This window comes from Heptranchias perlo, chromosome 24, assembly GCF_035084215.1.
Source record: "Heptranchias perlo isolate sHepPer1 chromosome 24, sHepPer1.hap1, whole genome shotgun sequence".
In the NCBI taxonomy this organism is placed as follows: domain Eukaryota; kingdom Metazoa; phylum Chordata; class Chondrichthyes; order Hexanchiformes; family Hexanchidae; genus Heptranchias; species Heptranchias perlo.
This window is the reverse complement of record NC_090348.1, coordinates 12,105,483-12,132,526: the sequence shown is the minus strand read 5'-3', so window position 1 is coordinate 12,132,526 and position 27,044 is coordinate 12,105,483. Positions and strand designations below refer to the sequence as shown.

The following is a 27,044-nucleotide window of genomic DNA, read 5'->3' as shown; positions in this document are numbered from 1 at the left end:
TTAAATGCTATTTACAATGGTGCTGCATTGGCTGTAGAAGGACCAATACATTAGAAATTGCAATTTGGTGTCACTCCATAAAAATTGTGTTGTGCAACAAGAACATATGCACATGTTGAGTGAAAAGCCACAAATGCGAGGAACACAATAGTTGTGGTTAAATATGGACCTAGTAACATCCTGCAAACATTAAAAACATTCAAATACAAGCATTCACTATGCTGAGTTTCTCAGCACACTTAAAGAGCTATCAAATCAACTTGAGATTAATGAGTGCATAAACTTTTATGCTTCATTAATAACTGCATTTTTCGATAGGGATGTGAATTAAACATGAGTTACATCACAACTACAATCAAGTGAATCACATGGCTTCAAGCATGGCAGCTCATTTTCTACGAACATACGAAAATGACAGACAGGCAAAGACCTACTGGTCCATCCAGCCTGTCCCAGAATTACACATCTACGACCCAAATGGGGAAAGAGTTTAATACTCTTAGTGCTGTTTGACCTTTTCTCCGACAGGATATAAAGAGAAAAAAAGACCCCCTAAACTCCCTCCATCACATGAAGCTATAGGTATCCAAGTTCAACGGCATGAATTACACCATAAATAAATTTAAATTAATACCTAAATATTCATGTTACAACTTACAGAATGGCTCAGAACAGTCAGCCTGATTCAAATAGCATAAATTAATTACATCTCAGTTCCCACTGCTTAATGCTGAAACATTCCATAAGTGGAGGCATTCACTCCGCCCTCTTCTCATTAGCTTTTTTTCCTCCCTTCTTAAAAGGCAAAGACTTCATGCTGGGGTACAGTTCCACAGTGCCATCCAGTATATTTCCCAAGTGGGCATCAAATCATTTGAGTGTCAGCAGGCTATTTGATTGCAAAGACCATCACAGTTAAGTCTGATCCTCCCTCACCTAATGTCTCCACATATGATTTTCAGCAGGCATCGTTGGATATTAATCAAAGAACTTTGGCTAATTTTGCCATTCCGTAACCTAGGAACGTTTTGGCCAATTGCAACATCCCAATTGCCATTTCCCTTCTCTGTCATTAACTAACTCATCACACACCAGGGACTGAACTTGGAACCTTCTTGAAGTGTGTTTGCTCAGCTACTCACTAAGTAAAGTGAACCTTCACGACAGCCCACAGTTCAGCAAATTAAACACTTGTCTTCCATCTTCCATACAAGCTGCTTTTAAACAGCACTCGTTGGTGACTCACTCCTTATGCTTTGATTCTAAAGCAGCTTTTATATTAAGTGCAATATTAATGCCACCAACTCACAATGCAGGGGTCCAAGGCAGCCAGTGGCAACCCCAAATTAAACTTCTAGGATTTGCCAGGGCTGGCTGCCTCAAGACTCAGTCAGTATATATATCAATATAAAAGCAGCTTAGGCATTATTTAAAACAACATTTAGAGCATGTTGTATGCATGACTGTTGAATTGGTGCCATTTAAAAATTCTCCTTTTAAAAAGAAAAAAAAAGAGGCAAGGGAGAACAAGCAAAACTAACAGGTAGGTTCACGACAATTGTTTGAACAGCAGCTGAAACACTAGAATATCCTCAAAATTCCTTTCTGCACAAAAATTTTGACATTATGTACCTTATAAAGAATGTCGTGTCACATTTTGAGATTATGACTTGACCCAAGTGGAATTTGGGGTAATTTAAGATATTGCTATTAAATTACCTTCAGCTCAAAGATTAAATCTATTTTGAGAATATGAATTATCTCCAATTAAATTGAATTTGGCATAACACCCGAGTTCGTTAACACATAGAATCATAGAAAGGTTACAGCACGGAAGGAGGCCATTTGGCCCATCGAGCCCGCACCGGCTCTATGCAGCAGCAATCCAGCTCATCCCAATCCCCCGCCCTATCCCGATACCCCTGCAATTTTTTTTTCCATTCAAGTACTTAACCAGTTCCCTTTTGAAGTCCATGACTGAACCTGCCTCCTCCACCCCCTCGGGCAGTGCATTCCAGATCCTAACCACTTGCTGTGTAAAAAAGATTTTCCCCCATGTCCCCTTTGGTTCTTTTGCCAATCGCCTTAAATCTACGTCCTCTGGTCCTTGACCCTTCCGCCAATGGGAACAGTTTCTCTCCATCTATTCTGTCTAGACCCATCATGATTTTGAACACCTCTATCTCCTCACAACCATCTCTGTTCAGAGAACAACCCCAGCTTCTCCAGTCTATCCACGTAACCAAAGTCCCTCATCCCTGGAATCATTCTAGTAAATCTCTTCTGCACCCTCTCTAAGGCCTTCACATCTTTCCTAAATGCGGTGCCCAGAATTGGACACAATACTCCTGTTGTGGCCAAACCAGTGTTTTATAAAGGTCCTTCATGACTTCCATACTTTTGTACTCTATGCCTCTATTTATAAAGCCCAGGATCCCTTATGTTTTTTTAAACCACTTTCTCAACCTGCCCTGCCACCTTCAATGATTTGTGCACATATACCCCCAGATCTCTCTGATCCTGTACCCCTTTTAGAGTCGTGCCCTCTAGTTTATATTGTCTCTCCTCATCCGGCCTACATTCTAGAAGAAACACAGAGAGTGCATGCGAGATTACTATATCCGGTGCGCATAAGAAGTTTTATTGTTATGACCGCTTGGTCACACTATCGTATTGATTGGGCAGTCAAGGTAAACTCTTGATTGTAGGGGACTCGGGGTTTGTTGACAGAAGAAACCAGTGACACCGAACCCAAGAGAATAGTGCAAATGCAGAATTTTTAACAAGGTGCGTATATATACTTAAAATCCATCTTGGCATTCGGGTAATGTTAATAAACTGGTACGCTGGAATGTCCTTCAAGATTCTCAATAAGTCATCATTTTATAATATTCCTAGGTATCTATTACTTTTAGATAATGGGTAACTGGTCATCTCAATAGAACGCAAAGTAATCCAAAGTATAGTCTTTACATGTAACTTCTAAAGACTGTAATCTTCGTAGCTTGGCCTCAGGCTAAACACCAGCACCAAAATTTATATGCTTCAATACTGACAGCATAATAAGTGCCAACTTAACACGGCATATATTTTTAGAATTTATGATTTCCACATTGGATTATTTTTCAAAATGAATTGCTCATTTTCTTGTTACAATTTAAATTTATTATAAAAGATCAAGTTTTGCACCTTCCAATACATCACCCCAAGTCGGCACTGACCCTAGGCTGCGATTGGCTGCATACGGAGCTATTTCAGAAAACAAAAAAAGTGGATCTCAACTGCTGTTGAAACAAGGTAGATCAAGTCAGTTATAATTATGGTCAATAGTAGGAAACCATGCCCTTAGCATAAGCTGCAGTCTCCTAATTTAGAAGTACTTATATTCTTGTTTATTACAGAGCTCCCTATTAAAAGCCAGCTCAATGCAATTAAATGAAATTCCACTCAAGCTACAGAGAGAAGTGATAGAATGCGTGAGAGCTGCTTAGGAGTTCCAGTGATAGTAATAAACTCATTTAGTACACTTCCTTTCACCCCATTCCCCACCCCCAAAAAACACCCCACAACTAACCTCAGCCTCGACTCCTATTCAAATTCATCCACCATTTGTCAGATCAGCATAATGAACATGCTGAAGGCAATGTATTGCTGTTGAATACTAATTCATTTTCACTGCCCCAACCTACTAGGAAAAAACAAAAAACTGCAATTTTTCTTCTCTCCTCTCTTGGAAGCCCTAATTCACACTGAGTTATGGATCCATAGCCTTCATGTCTGCACCTAGACAGTGAACATCAGCAGCCTATTCAATCAGGGAATCACTAGAGCAGAGCACAAACCTGCCCTCATCCAACCTCCACACCTGTACTTTTCAGATCGGATCACAAAACAGAAGCAGAGACTCTGGCTGATTTAATCTCCCAACCCTAGCTGAGGGGCACCGTGGCCAATTGTAGACACCGAGTTCAGCTAAATCAGCAGAGACGCTAATCCCGAGACCTCTCCAGATCAGTAGGCTGTAGCGAAAGACCAAGTACTTCAGCTGGCTTTTAAGGGTTTACAAAAAATACTGGACTCTTTTCAATTAGCTTGATATAATGAAAAAAAATGTGAACTGCTGAAAGCTATTGCTGACTAGTTTAATCTTAAACTGCTATTTTCTTGCTATAGTTTTGTCCACTTGGAATGAGAATCAAGTCAAGTATTAATGTAATTGTTTTCCCCACACACAAAAGACATGTCAGTGCACTGTTCTCAAGGTGGCTATTTCAGATCCAGTAAAAGAAAACTGAAAATAAATTTTACACATTTTTATTTGAACTGTTATTAACAGAACCTGCAAAACACCAAATACACTGGATTCCACAGATATTATACACCTGTGTATTTCACTTGACCCTGATAGTTTTAACGTGGTAGCCATTTGCTTGGCAGGATAAAGGATTGCAACAACTTTTATGTAGGAAGTTTTTGCTCTCTGCAGGCACTCTTATTTATGAACACAATGCACAAACAGTAAAGGAAAGAGTTCATTCAAAAGTTACATACTGGATGAACAAACTTATTACAATTAACTAAAGAATGTAAATGGCCCTTAAATATTTTCTCAACTAGTAACAGACAACTAATAGGGTTGTCCAGTATTTGTCTTCCCTATGTGAAACAAGAGCTTCTCAAGGTGCATTTGTACTGCACCAAGCAAACAGATCAAATCATTCCCAAGTTCACTGCAGGTTTGGAGAGCCTCCAAAACTCAATTTCAACTCCAGTTTCAAATCTGTATGAAACTTGTAGACATTGCAACATGACATGCAGAGTACATGTATTCAGGAAGAAAAAGTCTGAATTTTAAAGCTTTTCTGTCAGTCATATAAGGAAACTATCTACAAATTGCTAAGTCAAAAAGGGACATGGAATATCGCACCTGATGGGAATGTGCAGAGCTGTGAATAAAAGAAGTCAGTTTCCAGCATTAAGTAGGTGAAGTTTAACAGGCAGATGATATTACACTATGACTTACCAAGCATTGCCTCAACTGCATTTTGGAACTTGAAGTACAGAGGACTGAATTCAATTTGTAATCTATAGGTCATATGCAAGACCACCAGCCTCTGGAGGTTTCACTTTGCATTCTACAGCGTGGTCACTGTCAGGTCACCTAAAGATGCACTGACACTAATGGTCAAAGGCCAGTAACTGGAGTTCAGTTTCCAGCCAGTGAGAACCTCAATTACTTTGCCTGGTTCCTGCCTGGCTGCATATCTTGTCCAGGAGAGAGATGTGTGCATGCATGAATACAAGTGTGGACAATGCGCTCCCTCTCCCAACAGTTGAAAATGTAAATGGTTAGAAAGCAGAGAGAAGAATCCTTACTTGCAACACTTAAAGCAGGTTTACAAAGTGCCCAGAGAGAGGTCCAAAGAACCCCTGAGCACTTTGTAAACCAGGTTTAGCTGCCAACTGGATTTATATATGGTGCCAAACAGAAGAGACTCACTCCACTTCAATCAGGAGTCAAGTCAGGACCTGAATCAGGATTTACACACCCAATAATTATTTGTGTAAAGCCCAAGAATCGCTTCACATTGATGCTAAACTAGAATGCTTAAACTTCCAACATCGCTTTTCATCTTTCAGCTCATGTAGCCTTCAAGTTCTATGTTTTCCTTGACAACTGTCTTTACAACTAAATTGCAATCTCAGTGATCCATTGTTAACCAACCTCAGTGTTCCTTTGATTTATTTTGACATTCTATAGCAAAAGCTATTAGTCTCAGAAAAATCTTTAGATTTGTAAGTACATCAAAAACAGGTCGGTGTGTGTGTGTGCGTGCGTGCGTGCGTGCGCGTGTGTGTGGTATTATATACACACACTGAAATTAATATTTTCAACATAATAGAGTACAAAAGAGGTCAGTATCCACTAACTGTTAAATGGTTTTGTATCATACAGTACACATTTCCTAGAGTCCATGGTTACATCAGTACTTATGCTTGAATTTAAAAAAATCACTGACAAGTTTTTCTTAACAAACACGACAGAAGCATGAAAGTGCAATTCCAGTTTTAACAAAATGAAGGGCAAACTAAACTAACTGGACCAGTTGGTCCAAAAGCACTGAAGTAAAACACAATTTGAAAATGACTCATCTCCCCAGCAACCAGAACCTTTGGCGCTCTAACAAATCATTAATTGAAGCCCTCTGTTCTATTAATGTCAATATTCTTGCTGTCAAAATAAACTCTACAAGTTCCAAGTCCATATTTGTTCCTTTAGAAAACAGATTAAAGGTCAGCTGCATGATTTGCTCTTGGAAACCCATCATATTTAAGAATGTCCAAATGAAGCTGGTGAGAAATCTACACCTACCTGTATGGTTTCTATTTGCCCAATAATGGAATCCACATTCTTTCCCTGCAGGCACACATCCCAATTATCCAGGTACAAAACACTAAGGCACAGACTGGCACACCCCCAAGCATGCACAAGGGTACTGCTGGAGTTCAACCAGTTAAAACTGCACAGCTGCTTGGCCAGCTAGGACCATTCTACCTGTTGGGTTATTGGCAGGCAGCTACTATCTGGGTTAGAGTGCAAAGGATCTTTGGTTCCCACCAACGAGTTTCATTAATGGACCAGGCTGGCTGCTTGAATATCAACAGTGCCCTGGAGTACAGTAGACCTGTCTGCTTCAGCTATCAGATGACTGAATCCACTACATGGGATTGATTTGGGTTCAAACTTTCATCACCAAGTGTGTCATCTTGGAGCCACCTTAACTTCAAAGAGACCACGCTTACCTCACCTACCACCCCCTTCCCAAGAGGGAGGATAGGAACTGTTGACAGAATGTCACCCTATCCTGTCCACAGCCCCTAGTTTGAGAGGCGGGGCAGGGGGCACAGACTGCTTTGGAAAGTTCTGGGTGATTTGCATTTGTTTACTTTTTACAATTTTAGAGCAACATTCAAATGCTGTTCTGGATTCCATTTCAATGAAGGGCAGGAAAAGCTCCATATTAGCAAATAATTTAAGTAGAACCACAATACCTGCAAGTCTTTCATTAGTTGCATCACACCGTAGTGACGTGACAATGTTTATTTGCCGCAATTCATAATTGTCACATTCAGGACTGTTTGCAAGGTTTTCCTCAAGGTTGTTTCCTTTAAAACATACATTTTGTTTTTTCATCCAAAAGGAAGAGACTATAGTATTAAAAGAAACTTAACTGCCATGACTCCCAAGTCAATCTGAAACAACAACATGCATTTATATTGCACCTTTAACATAGTAAAACACTATACAAAGCTTACAGAAACACACAGCTCTAAAGAGCACAACAGATGACATTTATCCTCAGCAAGTCCTTGAAAATGCTTAAATACATCCATTTTTTAAAAAATCTATTGGAAAGGATAGTAAATATTCCTTCAGCAGAATGTAATTTCAGAATATCAACTGATTTTATCTTTTTCAATATACCAGCCATTTCACACTTCATACCTAGCAACATCATCTGCACAATAATACTGTCAGGCTAATGGACTCCAGTTTTAGTATGTAAAGGAAAATTGCACATTAATTGGCCTAATTTAAACAGCTCATGACAAAAAACTATCTGATTCAGACATGTTCAAATTTGAAATTGTTCACACAAACCAGTTTATTCACTAACCCTAATGCAAATTTTATTTCTTTAATAGGATTGCAGTAGGTACTCATTTTCAGTTACAAAATTTAAAACTGCACATTCGTTCCTCATTAGTACCAAAGGTGTACACTGTTCTATTTTAGGTTTCGTTTTCTGAAGTTGAAAGCTAAGTGCCAGTTATTTTCGCATACAACTGCAAACTTGTCCATTTCTTATCTCCCAGTATATTTTCATATACAGTAATCTGTTTTGTCAGGCTTACTGTCTGACACTCCTCACGTCTTCAGCTGAGTGAATTCATGCCTCAGGGGATTGAAACAAGTCAAAGGACAAGTCTACTCTGAACACAAGAGTCCAAGTCCACAGTATTCTCATGAAAGATGATTGAAAAGGGAGTGTCATTTCCATAATCTATATTTTCAACAGAATGCTAAATTAGCAACTCTTAGCCTGATCAAGAAATTGTTTTACAAGTCAAATATTCATAGTATGCTATAATATGTATTGGGCTAGGTTATGGTTTGGCAAGTTGAATCGATACCTAAATTTGATCTACCACTTAGCTTTCAACTTCAGAAAATGAAACCTACAATAGAACAGTGTACACCTTTGGTACTAATGAGGAACTAATCAAGCAAGGCAAAGATGATTAGCAGTTGCCCACAAGAAAGTGAAGAAACGACTAGATGGATATACATTGCTCTTGCAAGTTGGTAAGTTAGTTTGGTTCCAGCCCAGCAATATTTTCAATAAAGCTACAAAGAACCATTTGGTAAAAATGAAGATGTGCCCCCTTTCCTTTGGATCCTAAATTCTTCACTGACTCAGTATACTTGGCATTCACGTGACATTTATTATTGAAGCATGAGAAAGCATCAAGAATTCACTTCACAATTACTTCAGCATTCAATCTTCCTATACAGTTGATAGGGTGCTTAAAAAAAAATGTTGTAGAACAATAAATGAGATCAGAAATTTTTCGAACTTCTCTACATTTACACCAGAAAGTTCCTCACAGCAACTAATACATGTCCTTGGGTAGCAAGATCAGTTTGCACAAGGAGTAGGATAACAAAAGTAATCAGATAGAAGATAGGAAATCAAATACACACCAATAACAGTTTTCATATATCAAGACAAAAGTCCGATTGTGACTGATCCACAGAGAACATTTTATAATCGGGGATTTTCTAATTAAAGCCAACAAGACTTGACCAACTGGGCTTGGCCATGAAGTTCATAGGTTTAAAAAGTCTGTAAATTGCTTTTATATTAAAAACAGAGGTAGCAAGATCAAGAATCACCTTATCCCCTTTACAAAAATTCAGGACACATTCAATTTTGTTTGACATGATTTTTCCTTTGTTCCATTTGTTTTACCTCAGTTTATATTATAGTGCACAACATTTACTATTTTATTGTTGTACCACCTGAATCATCTTCTCACAAAGGGATCGCCATAACAGGGAGATACAACCTGTATACAAGGGGAAAAAAACAAAGAAAAAGAAAAGTAAATATAACCACTGTACCATGTTTGCCTCTAGATCAAGACAACACAAAAAACCTGAAGGAGACTGGGAGCAAAACTTAAGCTGCCAGAAACAGAGAAGGAATGGAGAGAAGTACAGCAACAGACCTTTGCAACTACCACCTGTAGCACAAAGCACAAGGGTCAGCTGAATCATAATACACCAAGCATACAGCTAGACCACTTCCAACCCTCTGACCCCACCAATGGATCAACAGTCAATGTCCCACTCCACATTGCCTACCAGAATGATTGTGCCCTCTCAAACAAGTCCCTTGTTACGCACAACCTTATCATGAATGAAGCCATCGATATCCTGGCTCTGACAGAAACATGGCTCATAGGCAGCATCTCCTTCCTCCAGCCTCCTGTCTGTACATACATTTCACCCCAACAACGTTATAGCTCTGATTGGCCAAGTCACGTTGGCTTCTCCCCATATTCATAGAAACATACTAAATAGGAGCACTAGGCCATTCGAGCCTGCTCCACTATTCAATATGATCATGGCTAATCATCTATCTCAATACCATATTCCTGCTCTCTCCCCATACCCCTTGATGCCTTTTGTGCCTAGAAATCTATCTAGCTCCTTCTTAAATATTTTTTTTTTAAAATTCGTTCACGGGATGTGGGCGTCGCTGGCAAGGCCGGCATTTATTGCCCATCCCTAATTGCCCTTGAGAAGGTGGTGGTGAGCCGCCTTCTTGAACCGCTGCAGTCCGTGTGGTGACGGTTCTCCCACAGTGCTGTTAGGAAGGGAGTTCCAGGATTTTGACCCAGCGACAATGAAGGAATGGCGATATATTTCCAAGTCGGGATGGTGTGTGACTTGGAGGGGAACGTGCAGGTGGTGTTGTTCCCATGCGCCTGCTGCCCTTGTCCTTCTAGGTGGTAGAGGTCGTGGGTTTGGGAGGTGCTGTCGAAGAAGCCTTGGCGAGTTGCTGCAGTGCATCCTGTGGATGGTGCACACTGCAGCCACAGTGCGCCGGTGGTGAAGGGAGTGAATGTTTAGGGTGGTGGATGGGGTGCCAATCAAGCGGGCTGCTTTATCTTGGATGGTGTCGAGCTTCTTGAGTGGTGTTGGAGCTGCACTCATCCAGGCAAGTGGAGAGTATTCCATTACACTCCTGACTTGTGCCTTGTAGATCGTGGTAAGGCTTTGGGGAGTCAGGAGGTGAGTCACTCGCCGCAGAATACCCAGCCTCTGACCTGCTCTCCTGGCCACAGTATTTATATGGCTGGTCCAGTTAAGTTTCTGGTCAATGGTGACCCCCAGGATGTTGATGGTGGGGGATTCGGCGATGGTAATGCCGTTGAATTTCAAGGGGAGGTGGTTAGACTCTCTCTTGTTGGAGATGGTCATTGCCTGGCACTTATCTGGCGCGAATGTTACTTGCCACTTATCAGCCCAAGCCTGGATGTTGTCCAGGTCTTGCTGCGTGCGGGCTCGGACTGCTTCATTATCTGAGGGGTTGCGAATGGAACTGAACACTGTGCAGTCATCAGCGAACATCCCCATTTCTGACCTTATGATGGAGGGAAGGTCATTGATGAAGCAGCTGAAGATGGTTGGGCCTAGGACACTGCCCTGAGGAACTCCTGCAGCAATGCAGTGACTTAGCCTCCAAAGCCTTCTGTGGTATAGAATTCCACAGGTTCACCACCCTCAGTGAAGAAATTTCTCCTCATCTCAGTCCTAAATGTCCTACCCCGTATCCTGAGACTGTGACCCCTCGTTCTAGACCCACCAGCCAGGGGAAACATCCTCCCTGCATCCAGTCTGTCTAGCCCTGTCAGAATTTCATACGTTTCAATGAGATTATACATTTCATCTTCTCCTTCGAGCTCCACACCCTCTTCCATGCCTTTTGCCTTCAACTCAAAATTCTCATTGTTTACTGCCCTTCAAAGTCCCACATTGTTCTTCAGATATCCTCCATTTTATCCTCCTTTAGCTTCTGCATTGAGCCTGTACTCATCCTGAGATTTTAACCTACATGCATCTATTTCAAATTAGCAATTAAGTTATACAACATTAAAATAACCTGTTTCAACTCAAGTACCCACAAGATTCATCCCATTAACCCATTACCCAGGTTGACTACAGTATATACTTTATGAAAGTGTTAATAATCACACCCAAATCATGTGTCAACAACCATTTGCTTTGTACATGTTTCACATTTTCTCTCTCAATCTGCTTCATTATATATTTATCCACTAACAAAACAGGCTTCTCTATCTCCAAAATGTTTGAAGTACTGTAGTGACTCCTAATGTCACTTAGTGCAATCTCTTCAAATGCAAGAATTCATACATCAGAGATAGCTTTCTCCATCCAAATTTGGCATAAAAGACCAGTCTATCAGATTAGGTACAGCTTTCCTACACTTTTTCAACAGGGACAGAACTACAACATTCTATGATTTTACATTAGCACAGAAATCTCCAACATGAATAAACTATAGCTACAGTCTAGAATTTCATGCTACAGATACAAAGACTGTGCCACTTCTAACCCGACAATATGTCCCTTGCTGCATGCACAGCCTAAACATGCCGAGTAGTCATTGAGCGATCCATTGCAATGGTATGGTTGAAATGCAATGAGATTTAATTCATTCATGGCTTGAAAAATACACAAATCTCAGATTTCATTTTGAATAATAAGGCCCGAGGGATTTTAAGATCAGAAATAACTCAAAGTGACTATATAGCCAAAACAAAATGCACACCTAATATGGTGAATGTATTGCTGAAAAAGGTAAACATGATGAAAATGTGATCTTACAAACTATGCAATAATTCTACACAAACACAATACATAAGATTAAGTTACTGCCTACTTACAAAACACATGGCCACAAGATGTTTAAAATGCTTTTAACATTTTTTTTAAAAAGGCAGTTCATAACATTTTCTTCATAATGTGCCCTACAGGTTATTCCAACCCTGCTGGGCACATAAATAATGTGGACTGCAAACCCTGTTAAGTCTTCAGTGACTTACTATGAGTTGTCTGTAATGGCACAACTGAAATCACTTTCACTGCATTGTCAATGAAACAGGCCACACCAGACGTTGCAGGGTGATCCCAACAAAAGCTGCTTTTACATTGTTTTTCAGCCACCGGCCTTCCAGCAGCCATCCTTTGATCTGCAGGAGATGGATCTGAATCCAGCTCATGGGATGGGATTTACATCTCCTGCCTCTGTGCTCTGTGACAATAGTGTGCTCTGGAGGTTTGGCTCAAGATGCACTGTTGCAGCAGCGTACAGCAAGCTTTGCTCTGCATCTGGCTCATGCCATCCTGACCTGGGAGTGATTGATGCCAACACTAGATGATAACTGGAGGAAAAAAATGTTCTATTCACCATCACCGACATTCTGAGTTCTGTTCAAACACATTTACCCAAATATGTGATGTCGAAAGTATACTTTAGCAAAAATTGCAGAAAAGCACTACAGTACATTTCCTCACCACCACCAATTTTCAGCTGCAGCATTTCATGTTTCTAAATATTAAACGATCAACAAAGCTACCAATTCCAACAAGCACCAAATCAGGAATAGCATGAGTGAATACAGAATGCTAAAAGTCAGGCAGGTCTTTTAAAACAGGGAAATCCAAACTGCAGCCCCAAGCCCCGACAATCCAGCCTTTGAAGCCCAGGCAACTCGGTTCCATTTGCCTGACGAATTTTATATTCCTGTCGGTTGGCGAAGGCAGTTTTATAGCGGTTGGTGAATAAATTGTAAACCAGAACATCAAGATCTGTTAGTATCAGCAACTTGGAGTGTATGAATGAATTACAACTTTAGACACTCGAGTCTCCATGGTACACACCTCTGTGGCTCATCGAAACAAAGGATTGGACACAATGTTTTAAGGGATAGGCCCAGCAGCTTTGTAACAGGGAAGGTAAGAAATAGCAGAGGTAATCACATCAGTCAAATGAAGCCTGGGCAAATTCCAGCAGGAATCAAAAGCACATACGGGTCAGGAAGGTATTATGATGAAATGCAAAACATTAAATAATGCCACAAAGCAGACCAGACAAGATGAATCATTAATAGTGTGAATCATTAAGAACAGTGGTGAAGCCAGTGAGATGTCAGGGGCAAAGTGGGGGGGGGGGGTTGGTTCCCTTCCTGCCAAGTCAACCCCAAGTATGTAATAGCAAAGACAATGACTAGCCATACTCCCATAGAGTTAGGCTTTATGAGTTCTCTTTTACACCTTCAAGAACCATTAAAAGGGCACTATAGCAACATTACATTGCAATAGGTGATAATATCAAGCAAAGTGCAGCAAAAACTGACAAATGTGGTCAACAGGTAGATCTATTTTCATAAGTAAGGATAAAGTAATACATATTGGTGCAGGAAACATGAGTGTAAATTGGTAAACGGTGAAAGAATAAAAAATGTGGATACAATTGATAACAAATGAGTTATGATCTGGAATGCACTGCCTGGAAGCAGATAACTTTCAAAAGAGAATTGGAAAAATACTTGAAGGGGAGAAAATTGCAGGGCTATGGGGAAAAGCAGATGATTGGGACTAATTGGATCGCTCTTTCAAAGAGCCGGCATAGGCACGATGGGCCAAATGGCCTCCTTCCGTGCTGCAAGATTCTATGATTCTTAGGGAGCATCAAGACAATGTCTCTCGAGCATTTGAGAAACCATAATAGCTCATTTAAACATTGCATAGCAAGGTCACACTTAGAATATTGCTTGAAACTCTAGGCACCACACCTTCAATAGGACACTGATTCATTGAAAAATAAAGAGCGAGCAACAACAATTCTTGGAGACAAACACAGATACTCAGAAGTGAATATAATTAGAGAAAAGACCAAGAATAGACATAATTCAATTGCTAAGTGCTAAAAATTGACAACAGATCCACAGGACACAACTGGAAATAAGAATTCTGCCACCATCACTAAGAGATATGTAAACTCTCTGAATTAGATACTTTCAAGTCTCATTTAATCTCTTTGGAAGCCAGTGCAGAAATATCTGATGAATAATGGGTTCAAAAGTTACAAGGATGTCAGATACTCTTACGGGATGTTATCGGTGCAGTCTTGTTGGGACTATGAAAATTACATCTATGGAGTTTAATCCAAGGTGCATGTAGGCTGACATCCTTAGGTTTTTGCTTAACCACATTCAGAGAAATCTCACTCACCTTCCTGGTTGTTATCCATCTCCCTCAAGAAATTAACTAAACTTGGATTAACCCAATAAGCACAAACTTTCAGAAAGGATGATACTGATGGGTCAAATGGCCATGTCTTTTTGGTGGCAAATATGTGCAGAATCACATCATTCCAACAATAAGGACCAATGAAGTATTTTATGTTTTCCTTCATTATCCTCCACTTAGCAAAGCTTTATATGCAGTAGTTAAGAAATGTAAAAGGAGTTTCCAAATTTGAAGACTGACCTCCCAAATGGCAGATCATCTGGTGCAGAGAGCAAAACCAAGAGAACAAATACAACAAAACAACAACCTTTATGAAGCAGATCAACTGTTACAGTGGCTCTCTAAACCATTTAAAAGAGATTGTCGCTTTTAACTATCACCCATCCAAAACACAATTCCTGCTTAGTCTTAATTTAAATTCTCAGCATGAGCCCACATTACTAATCTTGATAGCTCTTAATCCAAGCAATTGACAGCTCCCAACCCAATGGTCCAATTCATGGTACCTGCAGATAACACTTTAGCAGGTCCACTGCTTGAAGTGCAGTAAAGTAACTTCTAACCAAAAAGAAGTTTGAGAAATGTTACCCACACATGTACAAATGCTGAATGGACATGACCTGCTGTGACATGAATCAAAATAGTCCCACCCATAACATTACATGATGTCAGTCAGAGGGGGGCTTTCAATAATGTCCATCATAAAACCAACCTTGAGAACAAGGAAATAAAGTGGAAAAAACTACAGCATAACAGTTAAGATTCCTAAAGTAATTCTCCCCCCCCCTCCAAAAAAAGTTTTGCTATGATGCAGTCTGTTTCCAAGTTCACCTTCCCACCCAATTCCACTCCCACATTGAGAGCTCATTGTCAGAAAACAGTCAGATATCAAGAAACTTCAGATTTCACACAAATTTCTGCATTTAGTTTACCAAAATTCAACAGTTTCACTAACCAGTCATATATTTTTAAAAAGTTATTTTGGAAAGATATCAAGTGCTTTCTTACAAAGATGATTTAAAAGGTAATACAGAAATGTGTTTTCCCTTTTTGTCAGCATTTACATGAAGAAAATAAAAGCCACACCAAGACCCACATTAGGTCTTACAGCTGAAAAAGACCTCCCTGGATAGCATCTAACTCCAGCCAGCTGCCATTAAGTTGAGCAAATCCAGCCAGCACTGAGGTCTGCAGTTTAATTAGAAATTACTCTGAAAACACTACAAAAGTTTAAACAAAAATATTGCCATTGACTTCAGAGTTTTCAAATATTAACTTTCTGAATGTCAGCATCACAGTATTTTGTATCAGCTGTTTACAATACCACACTGAAAGATCTTCTGCAACTCCATAACAATCTAACAAAAGCTGGTGTAAAACCAGATTACGATATTCCTACTCAATTGATGTACTTTTTAAAATACGGTCTGGTAATGGAAACATCGTATACCTATTTTGCAAACTTGCATTTTGAATAGAGAGGTTGTCATAAACCAGGAGTAGAAAAATGTTTTGAACACCTCGTTGAATTATTGCTGTTTGTTTCAGTTATTCCTATTTAAGGCGATTGTGTCATTGGCAGCATGCAAATACACTCATACATCCCTGATACGCAATAACATTGGCAGAATGTTACTAACAACCAGACTTGCTCTATTTTGCAGAGTGCCATCACACAAGAAACAACAAGATAGCTACAGAATATCTTCGTTAAAGAAATACCATTCACATAAAAAGTTAATCAAGCTAATCCGACACGGTTCAGTTCAAACGAAAGGTGCAGAGAGGCACACCGCCAGTTGACTGGCGAGAGTCCAGGGGGCCCTGGTAACTACAGTAACCCCCGGCCAGGTGCCTCCAAACGGGAATATCACCTCTCTTCGTCCAAGGGCAACACACACAACAAAAAGACTCGGCTCCAGCTCCGCATTCGCTCCGGATTGTCGAAACCAAAAACTGGGTCAAAGTTTTACCTGGAGCCGGACTCGCCCTCCCCTCCGGGTCCGAAGTTCCCAATCTCCCCGGGGGACAAGAGTCCCAAACCTCCGCCACCTGCACAACGGGAGGAGCGGGCTCCTCTCTCCACCCCACCCCACCCCACGCCCCGCCGCCCCGGGTCCCGGCCGGGGGAGGGGAGGGGGGGGGCGACACACCTCCCCCCCCCCCCCAACTTCCACAGACCCTTCCCAGCCGCCGCAGGAAGCGGTCCCGAACCGGATCGCGATCTGGAGCCGACCCCGTGCCCTCCCCCGCCCGCTCGCCCGCCCGCCCGGGCTCCGCTCCCACACGGTGGTTTTGGCCGCCCGACGACCCGCTCCCTCCCCATTATTATTATTATTATCGCCGCCTCCCTCCCGGTTTCTCTCACCTCAGCGACCCGGGCACTTCCCGCCGGTCACAATCCCGACTCTCCTCCTCCACCACTCCCGGTCTCCGCCTCACCTTCTCGAGCTCCGGGGCTGGACTTTCAGTTACCAGCGCGCGCACCCGTGACACCGCCGCGCGAGCGAGCGCGCGCACCCGTGACACCGCCGCGCGAGCGAGCGAGCGCGCGCACCCGTGACACCGCCGCGCGAGCGAGCGAGCGAGCGCGCGCCTCCCGGGCGCCATCTACCGTCCAGACCCGGTCTCGCCGCCGCCGCCGCCGCCGCCACCACCGGCTCCTTTCTGTTTCATTCAATCAGCCCGTGGGCATCGTTGGCGAGGCTGACGTTTCATTGCCCAGCCCTAGTTGCTCTGGAGAAAGTGGTGGCGAACCGCTGCGGTCCGTGTGGTGAAGGTGCTCCCACAGCGCTGTGAGGTGAGGAGTTCCAGGATTTTGATCCAGCGAGCAATGAAGGAACCACCAATACATGGCCAAGTCCGGGTGGTTTGTGACTTGGAGCAGAACTTGGAGGTGATGGTTGTTTCCGTACACCTGCTGCCTTGTCTTTCTGGGTAGTGGCGGTCGAGGGTTTGGGAGGTGCTGCCAAAGAAGTCTTGACGAGTTGCTGCAGTGCATCCTACCGATAGTACACATTGGAGACACTTTCTACCAGTCAGCCAGATCAATCCCGCTGCCTGTCAAGCCCCAAATGCTTTCAGTTGCAGGAGCCCACCATCTACCACTTGTGGGATGTCCTTGACACGCCAGCCAGTTGAGAATAACTCACATTTCTAGAGCGCTCCTCGGGTGCAGAGAGACCTCTTGAAGCATGTCACAAGGAGTCGATACTAGTGGGCAGCAGGCAGGAGAAAAGAAAGAAAGGAGATGGGAAAAGAACAAAAGTAAGGTGGAAGGGAAGGATTTTGAAAGGACAGAGAGTGGCGGCAAAGCAGAGGTTTTGAGGGAAGGAGTTCCAGAGGGCAGAGCCGCGGTGATTGGAGGAGCACTGCTGGTGGAGCAGAGAGCATGGAGAACAAGGGTAGTGTGGGAATACCTGAGGGTGTGCACAGGGATGTGTGACTGGAAAATTGCTGAGGTAGAGTGGGATCAGGTCATGGAGGTATTTGAAATCGAGAATAATGCATCTTAAAGCTGATTCATTGGGATAGATGGGGGCCAATTTTCGGACGGCCGAGCGGGTGCGTTGGGGGCGGGTAGGCTCCTAAAATGGCGGAATCCCAGAGCGGGTTCGGAGCCCGGCTCCAACCCGCTGACTTCCGGGTTCCCCAGTGACGCATTCGGGTGCGCGCAGCTCCCGAATGTGGGATTCCCACTGGCAATTAAAGCCGGCGGGATGCTGCTTTAGATAGTCAGATACTTGAGGTACTTGACAGACCTCATTGAGTGGAGATTTTGGCAGGGGTGCAATTTTGAAGGATCCTCAGCGTGTTTCCCGTGCTGTGGGAAACACTCCCTGTTGGAGCAGACGTGTTTCAGCCAGCAGCCAGTGGGAGATGCAAAGGATTATTTGACTGTTGGGGGGAATACCTAATTTATTGCAGCAGGGCACTCTGTCACATCAGACAAAGTTTTGGCTGCAACACCTTTGTCTTTCCACTCAAAGTTATTAATTTATACCCTAAACTCTGCAGTGCAAACACATTTACCTACTTTGCAGACCCCCTCAAACTCACACCGTCAGGATGGGGGGGCGCCATAGCTGCATTCATCACTTCATCCGAGGATGAGCAACATCACCAGCCTCGCCAGGCATGCCGTCCACCTCCACCATGTGGAGCTGCACAACACAGTGCTGCGCAACAGGCACCTGCACAAAATAGCCCTGCAACTACAAATACACCCACTGTCGGGTGACCCAATGCGTGGCATCAAGTGTGGGTGTTCATGGTGAACTTCATGAAAGGGACATATTACACAAGCCAGTCAAGAATGGCCAAGTCGTGGCAGTAGTGGTGACAACAATAATATTTAATGTGCCATTAAAAAAAATCAAATATAAATAAAAAACATGACAAACCGTCAAATGCCCTTGTGCATCCTCTTTGTGCCCACAAAACCTTCGCCTTACGTTTACAAGTACTCCTACATGGTGCCTCCCCTATGGCTGCAGCAGAGGTAGTGGCAGGTTGCTCTTGTTCATGCCCTGACCGATTAGATGCTTTGGGCCTCGCCCTCTGGGTTTCGGTGCCCATGAGGGCCCCTCCAAAGACTGCTCTCCACCTGCACCTGTGCAGGGGCAGACTCGGCCACCTGGAGAGGAGGCAGCCTTGCGGGTACTGGTTGAGGGGGGGCAATGGGTGAGATGTGGGGGCGCTTTGAGTGGCGTCCCCACTTCCATGTCCCCTTTCACCATCATCCCTCTCCTGGGCCAGGCCCACATCACTCCTACCACCCTGCTGGACAACAGTTTGGAGGACATGTGTGAAGCCTTGTAAGGCCAGTGCCAGAGTATCTGCCTGCCTGTTTAAGGCGGAAGAATGTTGCTCACCCTGAGTCTGAAGGGCCATTGTCAGGGCCTTAATGGACTCATTGGTGAGCCGTGCTTGAAGCTCGATGGAGGCTAGCCTTCCCTCCATCGCAGACGTTCCCGCACTTACCCACCACACTATCTCAGAGATGCCCTCACGTCCCTGTGACAGTATCTCAGAGATTCCCTCCTGTACTTGTGCCACCATTCCACTCATGCAGGAGTTGGACTCCTCCATCCTCTGCGCGATTGTGGAGAGTGTGCGCGGCACTTGTTCCAGCACCTCGCAAATGTGCTGCTGCCCCTCGATCATTCTTCTTTTCATGGATGACCCCCAGGGTTCAGCATCTGTGTCCAGCTGAGCAGACCCTGTAGAAGAGTGTTCCCAGCAACGTGGACTCTCCACAGCTGCCCCTGCCACCAGTGTCTGCTTGTGCTCACGTGTGTGTGGTGACTCACCATGTGCGACCCCAACTAAGTGAGGACGGGGACCCACCGAGGTGTGTGTATCTGCGCTGGTGGATGGCTCGCTCAGATGTGACGGTGCCCCCTCAGAGGCCGGCTGGTCCTCTGAGGAATCGGCCTCCGCCGTCACAGCGGTCGCTGAAGGCCCTGTAAGAGAACGGAAGGCAATATTAAGCATGATGACAGATGTTAAGGTGCGGAAGATGGCAAGGCATGTTAACATCACTTGCTATTGTGAGTGCTGAATGTTAAAGTTCTATCACCAGCCGTTTGTCGGGCGGCAGTCTTGGCGTCCCCGACGGACAGGCAATCGAGGGTGCGGCTTAGTTCCAAAGCCTCCTGCTCCGTGTCCATGAGGGCGACCAGATGTTGCGGCCCCCCCTCCGGTCTTCGCCCTCTCCCGTGCATTCTAGGCTCTTTTCTATAAGGGGAGAATGTAGAGAGGCGTGAGTGAGGGATGGTGACGTGGCCAACCACTGAATGCATTGGTTTGGGTGAGGCTGACCATGGAAGAGATGCATCAGAGGGTGAGTATGAGACAGAGCCATGACATTGTATGAGGATTGGGTTCAATGCTAGTACTGGGATGAGTACGGGGGAGGTGAGTAAATGCAGGTAAGTTGAAGATAAGGTTTGAGTGGGTGTGAGGAGTGATGTGATAGAGTAGTCTTGGCAGTGCAGGAGGAGTTGTGGGGTAGGGGCGGTGATGTGGAAGATGGAGTGTAGGAGAATGAGTAAGTGTACTCACTTTGGCTGACCGAGTTAAGTCATTGAAGCACTTCCTGCACTGTATCCATGTGCGGGAGATGTTGCTGCTGCTGGTGACCTCCTCTGCCACCTCGAGCCAGGCCTTCTTGATGGCAGAGGCAGGCCGCTTCCTCCCGTCCGCTGGGTAGAAAATACTCCTCCTCCTCCTCACCCTATTCAGTGGGACCTGGAGTGAGGCATTGGTAAATCTAGGAGCAGCCTTTCCCCTGGTCTGCTCCTTTGTATAAATTGGTTGTTTGCTGCAGGAGCAGCATTGGAGGACTGCCCCTTTAAATAGGGCTCCTCCAGCTGACAGCCTGTGATGCGGGTGCGCAGTCCGCCCACTGCGCAGGTAGACGACGGGAAACCCGGAAGCCACGGTAAGGGCTTCAATTTACCTGCAATCGCGTGGGGAAAAGACCGATTTTACTGGGTGGGTTACCCACACGCCCAGTCACCCCCCCCCAACCCCCGCTGCCATCCCGCCTCCCTGGTAATATCGGGACCATGGAGTTAGTGAAGCTCGTCAAGGGTCGAAGTGATAGAGGTGCAGGATTTTGTGCGGTTGAGGACATGGGCTGCAGCATTCTAGTTGTAGTTTGTGCTGTGTAGAGGTTCAGGGGCTACCAAGAAAGCATTGGGGAAATTGAATCTTGTTGGGTAAAAGAGTGGATTAGAGTTTTAGTGGGAAAGGGGAAATGCAGAGGCAGTGGCAGATGATGTTTCAGAGATGGAAGGAAGTGGTTTTGGTAATTGATCGGATGTGGCAGTATACCAAGATTCTGCATCTTTAGGCTGATTCCAAGGTGGCAGGTAGGGAATTGGTGAATTTGTGCCCAGAGGTACATAGTTGTTTGTAGGAGCTGAAGAGGATGTCTTTGGTCTTGCTGACATTTAACTGGAAGAAGTTGTGTCTCATACATGTCTTAATGTCAGATAGGCAAACAAAGAATGGCAACAGCTTTGGGGGATGGAAGAGGTGGAGGGATGAAGTTGGGTGTCACCAGCATACATGTGGAATCTGAACTCATGTTTCTGATGATGACGCCATTGTAAAGCAATAGCTGCTGAAGAGAAAAGGACCAAAAATGCAGCCCTGGAGTACACCGGAGATGATCGAGTGGACACAGAAGGATAATTAATTAGAGGCAATGTAATGGCTACAAGGTAGGAGTTGAATATGAGAAAGTGGTGCCATTGAAGTGGACTGTGGTGGAGAGATGTTACATTAATTTCAGTTTAGTTAGGATGTTTATATTTCAAGCTGAAACCATTTTTTTTTCTTTATAGGGTTTCCTGCTGAGTTTTGTTTTGTTCCCTACATTACAACATTGACTACACTTCAAAAGTTCTTTCTTCCTTCTAAAGCACAGCATTAAAAATGAAAAAAAGCATCTTCTGACAGTTTATTTTAAAAAAAGAGATCAATTAAATGAAAATCATTGTGGCTGGCAGACCTGATCCACGAGGATCTCTCTGCCCAACTTCATCACAACGCACCCTTTCATTGAAAAATCTGTGTTTTAAGCAACGAACAAGAGCTCTTCAACTGCTTTTCACTGCAAAAAATAATTTGTTCCATAATAATGTGCAATTCATTGAGGAGATAAACCTTGTTTGTTAAGGTCAATCCACACAAGTGATCTGCAAAGACAGATCAGCGTTGATGGCAGAGAAGCAGCATGAGAAATATAGATTTTGAGTCCAGTGGATAAGAATTTGTAAGAACTCTGCATGCATGAAATGTTTTTATTTAACAACTCAAAGAGGAATGTTCTGGATTGAGATAGATTGAGAAAACTAAAGATGGTACTAAACATCAAGCAGGGCAGCCTCAGACTGCTTGATTCACTAAATTCACTTATATTCACCAAAATTTCAAACTAAGGAACTCCTCAGCTGTTGAAGAATAGAATTTGGGGTGGGTTGGAATCCAGAGGCAGAAATATACAATAATACACAATAATAATTCTTTAAAAGTCTAATTGAGGAAAGAGTCCAGTGGACAGGAGCAGTGAGGAGAGAAGGAAGAAATGAATAGCAAAAGAAATAAAAGAGCCAGGTGAGTATTCTCCACATGGTGAGAAAAATACTGACATTTATTTTCATTATTCATTCTCGGGGTGTGGGTGTCGCTGATTTATGTGGCTGGTCCAGTTCAGTTTCTGGTTAATAGTGACCCCGAGGAAATTGATGGTGGAGGATTCAGCAATGGTAATGTCATTGAATGTCAAGGGGAGGTGGTTCTGCCCTCTCTTGTTGGAGTTGCCAATTGCCTGACACTTGTGTGACTCGAATGTTACTTGCCACTTATCAGTCCAACACTGTAGGAACAAATGTGCACAGCACCAAAAATAATTGCTGTGGAAAGACTTCAGGAAAATAAAACTCAAAAGAGAAGACATGGTAAACAGGGCAAGAAGCATAATTTTGTTAAAACAGGACTAACATTGAAAAGTCATAGAAAAAATTCTACAAGAAGGTTCTAACAATTAATAAAAAGAAAGAAACAGCTTGCATTTATATAGTGCCTTTCTCAACCTCAGGATGTTGCTTTACAGCCAATGAAGTACTTTTGAAGTATGGTCACTGTTGTGATGTAGGAAATGCGGCAGCCAATTTGCACACAGCAAGATCCCACAAACAGCAAAGACATAATGACCAGATATCTGTTTTAGTGATATTAGTTGACGGATAAATATTGGCCAGGACACCGGAGAGAACTCCCCTACTCTTCTTCAAATAGTGCAATGGGATCTTTTACATCCCCTGAGAGAGCTCTCACCTCTGAGTCAGCAGGTCATCGGTTCAAGTCCCACTCCAGAGACTTGACCACAAAATCTAGGCTGACACTCCACTGCGGTACTGAGGGAATCTGCATTGTCGGAGGTGCCGTCTTCCGGATGAGACGTTAAACCGAGGTCCCGTGTGCCCTCTCAGGTGGACGTAAAACATCCCATAACACTATTTCAAAAAAGAGCTGGGGAATTCTCCCTGGTGTCCTGGCCAATATTTATCCCTCAACATCACTAAAACTACAGTTTAAAGAACTATTAACTTTTACACATCTTCCTAATGAAGAGGAACTGTGCTCTTGAAGATAGAAAACAGGATTGTCTGTGTTTTTCAGAACCCTGCCCAGCTGTGATATAGTGAAATTGCTACAACAAAATCATTTTTATCTATGGGAAATGGACAATGCTGCATTTTTATTGCCCATCCCTAGCTGTTCTGAAGCAGTTATTTGTATAACTGAGTGGCTCGCTCAGCCACTTCAGAGGGTATTAAGAGTTAAAGCTGTAATGTGCATTCGAGTCACCTCCTAGCCCACAATTTCCTAAATTTATTGAATTCAATTTTATAATTTACCATGGTAGGATTTAAAGTCATGAATTCTGAGGTACTGGTCCCATAACCACTACACTACCGTACTCATTGTGGTATGTGCCGTGTAGTTAGCAGTAACATGTCCCCTAAATGTACAAGAACTAGAGTTGCTAAATTGAAGCAACTTTGCATGTTGTGACCAGAAGGTGTAGAACTGTTAGGATGGTGTGTACTGTATAGCGATAGCAGAAGGTTATTCAAATTAAAGTAGTATAATTATACTTCATCTGATATTGACAAACCTAATCAGTTCCCATTAAAAAAGGTCACAGTACTTGGTGAACAATGTATAAATAGTGCAATACCCTCTGACATCATTCCAAAGTTAATTCATTTCAGCCTAAAACAATTTGCTTGTACCCATCACCTTAATCTGAAATATGGCTGGAATGTGACCCAAAATGGCATGGGTGAATGGATCTATTAACCTCTCGGTATTGCATTTCAGGTTGGATTATCACTGCTGAATTTATGGCTGGCTGCTGAATTCTGCTCAAAACAAGCTATGTTAAAAAAAAGGGTGCAAACAAAATCACAAATGACAACATATGGTAGCTTATGCAACCATAGGAATCATAATTTATTTACAATCTAAATGCTTGACAAAACTGTCATGTTTATTGTAATACTGATGACATTGCAGTGCTGTGAATTATATGAAAATTTTTTGTCTTCAATCAAACAGATATGTTTCACTGTTTATAGAATTGAAGTATTTGAAGTGTCATCCTTTCAAAGATAGGATGTGCTGAAAGTACAACTTTCACCCATGTTTTAAGCTTTTCAAATGCATTGTCACTTACCACAGAGTGTGAATCCTAACAACAGACAGTAAAATTTTTTACAGGAAAAAAATCTCAGATTAACATAGTAATTTAGGAACATAGGGATGGGGGTAGAGGGCTGAATGACTTCCTGACTTCACCCCTAAACAATCTAGCTGTATTGTTAATGTTATGCCCTCTTGTTCTGGACTCCCCCACCACAGGAAATAGTTTGTCTATATCTACCTTATCAAATCCTTTAGTCATCTTAAACACCTCAATTATATGTCCCCTCAATCTTTTATACTCAAGGGGATACAAGCCTAGTCTATGCTTATCTATAGAATGCTTTTAAGCAGAACTATGCAAACATAGTTAAAAAAAGGTTTTGAAGGATATTTTTAGTGATGGAAAAATTAAATGTAACAATAATAAAAACAACAATAAGGATTGTGTTGAAAGTGAAACAAATTACGAACAGAAGGAAGACAGTGTGGGACATTCGTTAGGACAGACCCTGTGGAGTAAAATTGTAATAGGAGACTTCACAATGCCACAGAACACATATCATATGTTGCGTAAATCCTTGCAGTCTTTTTTAAAATGTCACCTCACACAGGTAAAGGTGATAGCAACACATAGACTGAAAGATGATCAGAAAGCAGAAAACAACTAATAATGGGCTTGGATGCTAAGGCCAAACGTAATTTAATTTGAAGCAAGAGAAATTCCTCTAGTTCTAGTCTTCCTTCATGGCTTATTGCTAGCAGCAGACAACAGCAACATCACTCCTCTCCACATAAAGGCTATCAATAAACTGCAACAGCACATGAGACAGCAGCCCCCCATTCCCAGGGCAGCCACAATATGAACTAACACAAGCTGCCAGAGTTCTTCACATGCTACATATTGCTTTATGCTATGTCCCAAGATGTACCATAATACAGCTTATATTCACACTGTACGTGAAATATATAATCTATCTTGACATTCCAACTTCTATAAAACTATTGCAGACATTTTCTAATAAAGGCCAATTTCCTACATGGTGAGTTCCCAATTTCTGATGTATCAGCAATTGGAGGCACAAAACAAAGGCTGGGGGCGGTGGTGGATCAGAGGTGGATCTGCTTTGTTTTATTTCATAAATGACTTTATTTAAATATTTCTTTATGGGAATTGATTGGTCGGGAGTATTGTGACAAATTTAAAATGTTATCTTTAGTTTCTGGGAAAGCAGTCCGTTTTCCCGTATCACATCCTAACTAATGTGTCAATGTCATTTCAGAGAGGGTCACCTGACACTGATGAGATAAAAAACTACTTAACAACTATTACAGACGACTGCCATTATTGGTGCTGGCCAACCCACTGGACGGAAAGTTGTCACTCTCTGTATCAGAGATGCTTTGTTTTGCAGGTGCAAACGTTGGTTCGGAATTTCCTGAAAACTTGCACCATAGTGATGGCGTATCTGCGGCGTACACCATTATATCTAGCGCACAAGTCCCAGGAAATTATGGCGTAAGTGACTTACTCGATTACTTACACTACACCATAATTTCCTGGGACTTTTGCGCCATCTGCCATTTCCCTCGCCATAAACAGTGAACTTAATTATAATAGCTCTGCCCCCCCTCCCCATTAAAATCAATGGCGATCGCGAATTTGCTGAATGAACGCTACTTTGATCACCGCTGCCACTTAGACTTTTAAAAAACGGTGCTGGTTGCCTGGCAGCGGCGTGATTTATTGCTCCTAGATCAGTTCCAAAGCCTGTATACATTATTTATCATCAGCTTCAGCAATAGCAGTTGGGATGGAAGCTTTGCGTCTGTGGCTAGAAAATAGGCTGAGCGTATGCTTTGTCTAATGTTACTACTTGATCTTGCAAGTTTTGGTATCAGAGCCTGCTTCTTCCCTATAATCAAAAAGACCTCTGAAGTTCGAAAATCCCAACCATCATCCTCCTCTTCTGAGGTGTAGTTTGCTCCCCTGGGACTGTATGTATCACTGGGAGGATTTAAGTTTATGTTCCTGTTAGACCTCCTTAAGTATAATTAGGAACATTTTATACAAGCATGTGGAAGTTTAACAACCCCTCTTCCCTCTTGTAGGTTGGATACTTTTTCATTTAGTTGGAAAGACTTGTATTTTCAGTTGTTTATAAAGGAATCATTCATCAAACACTGGGACACCAAGCTGTCTTTTGTGGTGCCTGAACTCAAGCAATAATTTTAAAGTCCCTCTTTTGTAAATTTTAATGTATTAATCCAGAAGTCAAATCTTGGACGTATGTTAACAGTTATTTTCAACGGATGAATAATACAATACTGTTCAACTGATCACAATCGCGATTGATCTAGCAAACATTGGCCATTGGCTGCGCTGCTTATGATTCGCTGTTACAGTCTCTGCGGC

General features: G+C 42.7%; 2 protein-coding genes across 8 annotated transcripts in view; one reads left to right on the top strand and one right to left on the bottom strand.

The window, feature by feature from the left end:
* The window catches only part of eps8a (EGFR pathway substrate 8a, signaling adaptor), a 167,141-nt gene extending 150,255 nt beyond the window's left edge, over window positions 1–16,886 (bottom strand). For 5 of the 7 annotated variants that reach the window (XM_068004763.1, XM_068004762.1, XM_068004761.1 and 2 more), the window contains exon 1: window positions 16,776–16,886. The gene's annotated coding sequence lies outside the window, so the exon portion shown is untranslated. The remainder of the gene's footprint in view (window positions 1–16,775) is intronic. The other 2 variants (XM_068004767.1, XM_068004764.1) reach the window with 1 other exon arrangement.
* The window catches only part of LOC137341568 (microsomal glutathione S-transferase 1-like), a 248,054-nt gene that overhangs the window by 55,722 nt on the left and 165,288 nt on the right, over window positions 1–27,044 (top strand). The gene's annotated exons all lie outside the window — the stretch shown is intronic.